Raw genomic sequence first — 6,057 nt, 5'->3', positions numbered from 1 at the left:
AAAAAACATAGAATCTCAGAACAAAAAGCACCTTCAACCACCTTTAACCAATCATCTGCCCTTATTATTACTATACCATAACTATATTTCCTATACGGTCTCTACTCCGTGAACGCTAAAAGTTCCTATTATTTTTCCAATATGTTTTATGAATTGGGTTTATTCATGTTCATAGAACAATTTAACTTTAAATACCCTTCTAAATGGGAACTATATGGACTTTTAGAAGATGCTCAATTCAATGCTCTTCCACCTTGGAAAAATATGTCTATGTCATTTAACAAATGAATATTATATAATTGCACTTTGACATTTAAAAATATATGACTTAGTAGAAGACTTGCACCTGCCTACTGCCGAGTTGTGACTCAATTTAGCCTTGGCACGAGGGACTACACAACTGCAACACAAGTTGAGGAGACTTAACACATTTCTGTTAAGTCTGTTATCTTTTTTTAACTACGACTTGTCTCTAGTCTCGAACTGATTTGAGAAGACATTCTGTCGGTGAGCATAACGTCGTTAGGTAATCCCATCACTTCCCCTCCCTCAGCACAGGCGACCGGGGCACTGACAGGCGCATGCGCAGTGCGGATGCCAGCGGGTTGGTTGCAGGTTGGTTGGGCTTGTGTTTACAGCTCGGCTGGATGCTGTTGGCTGCTGATGTTATTGGGAGAGTGCAATGTTGTGCCCACCGCCGTTGGAATAAATAAAACCGTGGGAATAAAGGTAAGCTGTTTCGCACTCGCACACGCACCGTCAACGTAAAATGTGTCTGTTTCTTCAGTTATGGAATCAAAAACTGTTTGTTGGCTGTAACTGCCAGTGTTGCTTGGCTAACAGGCGTTAGCTACCCATGCTACACACATTAATGGCCTGTTTCAAGGCTTCAGCGAGGGCCAGTCTGCGTGTTAATTCCCCAAATTACTGCGAACACCTTTACATAACACTTGGCTTTATAGTGACGGAACAGTTTCTCTAAATGGTTCCTGTTCAGTTCAATATGTCTGTCGGATTTAGAATAGGTGAATGCTGAGAAGCTGTATTTGCTAACGATAGGCAGGTTGGAAGGGCTAACTCGGGCAATAAGTTAACACAAGAGCTTGCTACAATAGGCTAGCCCAACGATATTGAGCAAAGGATATAACGTTTTATTGAATTATCTTAAAAAAAATCAGCTGTATACTTGGAAATGCATCGATGTCAGATGAGGCTTGACAGGCTGCATTGAAATTAGCAGGATTGCTTGTATCCAGATTAAGTGGTGTTCCGGTGACATGACAGAACTAACTCAAATAAACGAAGACTAACAATACTAGAGAAGCAGAGAATACTCTATATTGTTAAGCAACACATATGTCCTTTATGTTGGCATCCATATTTGTCACTGTTAATATTTTGGGTCACATGACAGCTGGATGTCATTCCAATTTGTTTTGTTTTTGACATACAGTGTTTGATAAGGCTGGCATAGTTTGATAACTGTATTGGGACTTCCTTTGGCATATTTACGTATTTAATAATTCTGCACAATCAACCAGTCTGTTTTGTATATAGTAAGTTCATTTGACATAGAGAGACACATATAATTAGAACATATCATGAAATTGCATTATAAAAGGCTGATTGCTCAATAGCTTGGTAAAGGCTATTCAATTGAGTGTTATGTTATTGATTATTTAACAATACAAGATAAAAACCAATCATGATATATACAGCAGGCTTTGACGCTAAAACTTGGTTTAAAATGAATACAGATGCTTAAAGGCGGTAATTTAACTTTTCATTTTAATCTTTCTTTTTGCTTTATTACAGTCTATGTTCTTAAGTCAAGTACTCTGGCACGTTGACCATTACATTCATACTGTTTCTTTGTAGTTGAAGTTCTGTTGTTGTCACATGACAGGGGAGGGACTGTTTTGAGAAGTTTGTGGTGATGTTTGCAATCTGTGACATGTCTGCTGAGAGACCCCATTGAAATGTTTTACCAGGCCCATTAGCAAAACTCTTTGTAATAACAAAAATCAATGCTGTTACAATCTAACAGTATATTTATGCGAGTAGAATATTGGTCATGTTATTAACTCCTTTTATATTTCAAGGATATCTTTTTTAATCTCACCTCTCTGACCCTGATTATAACATTTCAAAGGGTGTGCCATGCCAGGCGACGTTCTTCCTTACCTAAATCTGTGTTTGCACGGCTTCAGTCAATCGGTCAATGATAAGGCCTAGTGAAAGGTATGCCTACACAAAGTAAAATGTTGAGGAAGAATCCATTTGTACTGACTGATATTCCATATTTCTTAACAATCAAGTTACAGCAGCAAACTAGCTGTCAATAATGTGGCAATATTAGGCACATAGGCCAACTGTCACTTCATTTAACTGTTCCTGTTCCATTTTCTGAAACTCAGGTGTATTAAAGTAATGCAGTGGAAATATTCACAAACAAACACATAAACCACATTTTTGCTTTAATCAAACAATCAATACATTGACCAAAAGAAGGAAAATATAAGTGCTTCATCAGATATAAAAAAAATGTCAAAGACGACGTGAGTATAATATAATTTCCATCACATTTGGACAACATCCAATATGAAAAAATGCAAATCTCTAATATTGCAATAATTGTGTCAAAGTAGTCCCCAATACGATACAATGATAATGATTGTGCCATTATTTTCGTCTTAGGAAAAAAGAGCATACATTGTTATTGATATGATTAAAGTTATTATGGAAAGCAATTCTATAAATCAATTGAAAAGACCCAAGAATGTAGCTTGTCATTTAATTTCAGCATGTCAGCTTCCTCTCTGAAGTCAGCCATAATATGATAATAAATATATCTTCCTTTTTAAAAGCTACATCCAATGCCTGAAGCACTGTGCGTCCCCTTGTATCCCTCTGTTTATAGCTCGTTCTGTAATTGAGTTTGTACTGAGTCCTGAATGCTCTGAAGTCCCAACGACGCCCCTCAGATGCACCTGTCATTTGGGGAGCGGCTGGAGATTTAATGGCGGGGGGCTTCAAACAACTGTTGTGGATTTGTGTTTCTAAAGAGAGGAGATTAGGGTTGGCAGAAGTGTTTACAGACTGATTTTTTTCTAAATAATTATCTGTCAATTGAATACATGTAAAAGTATCTGGTACAGTTGATTAAGCCTGTTTTTTGGCCATGCTAAGGGAGTCGTTCTATACATTTCTGTGATTTGTTATGGAGTTCCTTCATTGTTAATTCAATAAAGCATCAGTTATGTGTAGGTCACCCAGTGTGAATGACCTTCTTAGATCAAAGTGTTGCATGTAGAATCTACTCAGTGTGTTCTACGGAGAATTGTCTTAAAAAAACAGCCTGATAATAATTCAGTTAAGAAAAGTCAATGTTTGCTTTAATGATCTTTAATGACATACCCTGAGACACTTAGTTAATAAAGCCTGTAATTACAGTGAATACATTTCCTTTTAATTATTCAGACCTCCAGTCATCTACCCTGGGGGGCGACAACTTTAATCAGTGTTATGAATCACTGACTGCTTAATCATTATTTTACCAATTCATTTTTTTATTGGTATGAAATAAATATTAGCTTTGTGTTGGTGTTGAGTTTTTACGATTTAACACATCAGAGATAATTCAGTCCTATCTTAGATCCTTCATGACCCACAGACTGTAGTGAGGTAGTTTATTCATAGATGCGTGTGTGTATACAGACTAAACGTAACACCCACAAATGTATTCTCACTCAGGGTTTTCACTTCCTTTCACAATAACATTGCTACTTCGTAGACTCACAGTCTGTCCCTTGATTTGACTTAAGGTCTATTGTAATATGGAAGAAGTCACAAGTAGGTCATGACTCATGGGGAAAGAATACTTTTAAATTGAGTTATTTGTATATTGAAAAATCATGACTCCCATGGCTGTTGGGCAATTGTTGTTCCTTTTTAAAAGTAAATATACTTCTATATGTTAACCATAACATTTACAGTAGTTGTTTGCCCAAATGACTCAACTACATTCATGTTGAATAGCAATTTTATTACTATGGTCATATCTGGAATTTTTGGTGGTACTTAGCTCTTATAGTTTTAGTTCCCAGAGTGTATAAAACAACTAAAATAAATCCACTCTTCCTTTTTTCAACCACATATGAACCAGGTATCAGTGACACTCATTTCAGTCCTGATTTCAGAAGGCCTAACAACTTTAATAACTATTTGTCTTTGAAACCAACTCACTAAAACACACAGGTGTCAAGTTTTCCTTAAAAACCTTTTCTCAATGTTTTTTTGTTAAGTATAAAACATGAAGATTACTTCCTGGGAAGCCAACTTGGAGTCTGTGCTCTGCTGTAGATCTGGAATTGAGGAGCTTAGTGAAGTCCATAGGGACTTGGCTTGGCAACTGGAAGGTCACCAGTTCAAGTCCCGGAAAGACCAAGTGCTACCGAGGTGTCCCTGAGCAAGGCACCGTTCCCTACACTGCTCCCCGGGCGCCGTACATGGCAATGGCAGCACACTGCTCCTAACACTAGGATGGGTCAAATGCAGAGAAACCATTTTGTTACATAGTACCTGTACTACGTAATGACAATAAGTTGAATCTTCTTATGGCTGATATAGATCATCTGATAAAAATAGTTTCATAACTGATACACAATAGCGTTGAACCTAAATGTACATTTATTGAATGCAGTTGTTGTCTGTATTGTCTCCGTTTACTTAAGTAGATCTGTATTCTGTCTGCAGTGTGCTTTATTTCTATACAATTACATTTGAAACAAATGTATCATTGTGTCTAAAAGAACCCCCAAAAACGTGGGTTTACTGCAATTAACAACAGCATGTATCGGGAGAAAGTCCTGGTTTCTAAAACATGAATATAAAAATATAATATGATTTTAAAAGAGATTTAATAAATGGTTTGCTCACTTCATTCAAATAAATGTGTATTACTTTCATTTGTTTTTCTTTCCTTTCGATTCAAAGTATTTGAAGATGTTTTATCTACATGTCAGAGACAGTTCTCACCTCAGTTGAATCTGAACCATATAGTCTCGTCTTCCCCCTGGTAGAAAATCCCTGCAAAGAAACAAGGTTTAACAAACTAATCATATTTCACTGATTCTTGAGAGTCGGGACAAAACATGTCCCACATAGACAAGTCTTATTTCAAAAATTAATTAATTAATAATGATTGACATACTCACAAAGTTAGATCTAAAGGAATTGTGAATACTGATGTTCTGTTTTAGCATAGATAATTACTTTTTTGAGGGATATTTGTTTAAATGTATGACCAGTGGTTAGACGGCCCATGTTATTTCTCTTGTCCTCAGCAAGAGGTCACAATATTCACCAGCCCCCAAAATCTTTAAAAACCTCTACAATTGTGAAAACATTTATATCAAATCAAACATAAGGGTTATGAATGTATAAAAAAATGCATGCCATGAACATCTAAAAATATGCTCCATAGAAATCTGCCTATCAAAGTTGTGTCCTCTGTTTCCGTCAACTCCGATTTTGTCATGATAAACCTCATTAAATCAGGCAATAGCATGGTCAGCTATATCCCTGAGGGTCCCTTTTCATTCCCCTGGCTGTGGTGAATACATCAATACCACATTGTCTGGTATGTTTGATCTTTTTTGATATTTTAGATGAACAATGTCAATTTTCCTATGGTCACAGCTGGAGCATGTCAACACCATCTCTCTGTTATGATACCTTTTAATAAACCATATTGGATTCAATGAAAGTATTTTATTGAGATTATGGAGACAGCTAGCAATAGCCAAAAAACTAGTTAGCTATCTGTGTTTTTTTCTGCAGAGGGAAAAAACATGCCATTTCGTCAACTCCGTCAGAGTCAACTCCGTCAGGTTTTATGTCTGACGGAGTTGACATATAAGCTGACGGAGTTGACAAATCCACCAATAACCGCTTAATGTGCCAATATTATACTATTTTCGAACATAGTAAAGGAATAGAATGTTTTAATGGCTGTGGCTTATCTCCCACTACTTCCACTGGACATTGATTTTGTCT

The 6,057-nt window shown here is 36.6% G+C and overlaps 1 long non-coding RNA gene across 1 annotated transcript in view; it reads right to left on the bottom strand.

Annotated features, from left to right (window-relative positions):
* Window positions 1–590: 590 nt before the first annotated feature.
* Window positions 591–6,057, bottom strand: part of LOC104964226 (uncharacterized) — a 10,528-nt gene continuing 5,061 nt past the window's right edge. The window contains exons 2-3 of the long non-coding RNA XR_800391.1: window positions 3,205–3,208; window positions 591–734 (exon numbers count right to left, since the gene is read on the bottom strand). This is a non-coding gene — a long non-coding RNA (uncharacterized lncRNA). The remainder of the gene's footprint in view (window positions 735–3,204; window positions 3,209–6,057) is intronic.

The sequence above is a fragment of the Notothenia coriiceps genome, unplaced genomic scaffold (assembly GCF_000735185.1).
Source record: "Notothenia coriiceps isolate Sejong01 unplaced genomic scaffold, NC01 NC01_scaffold00036871, whole genome shotgun sequence".
Taxonomy (NCBI): domain Eukaryota; kingdom Metazoa; phylum Chordata; class Actinopteri; order Perciformes; family Nototheniidae; genus Notothenia; species Notothenia coriiceps.
This window is presented reverse-complemented; position numbering and strand designations above follow the sequence as displayed.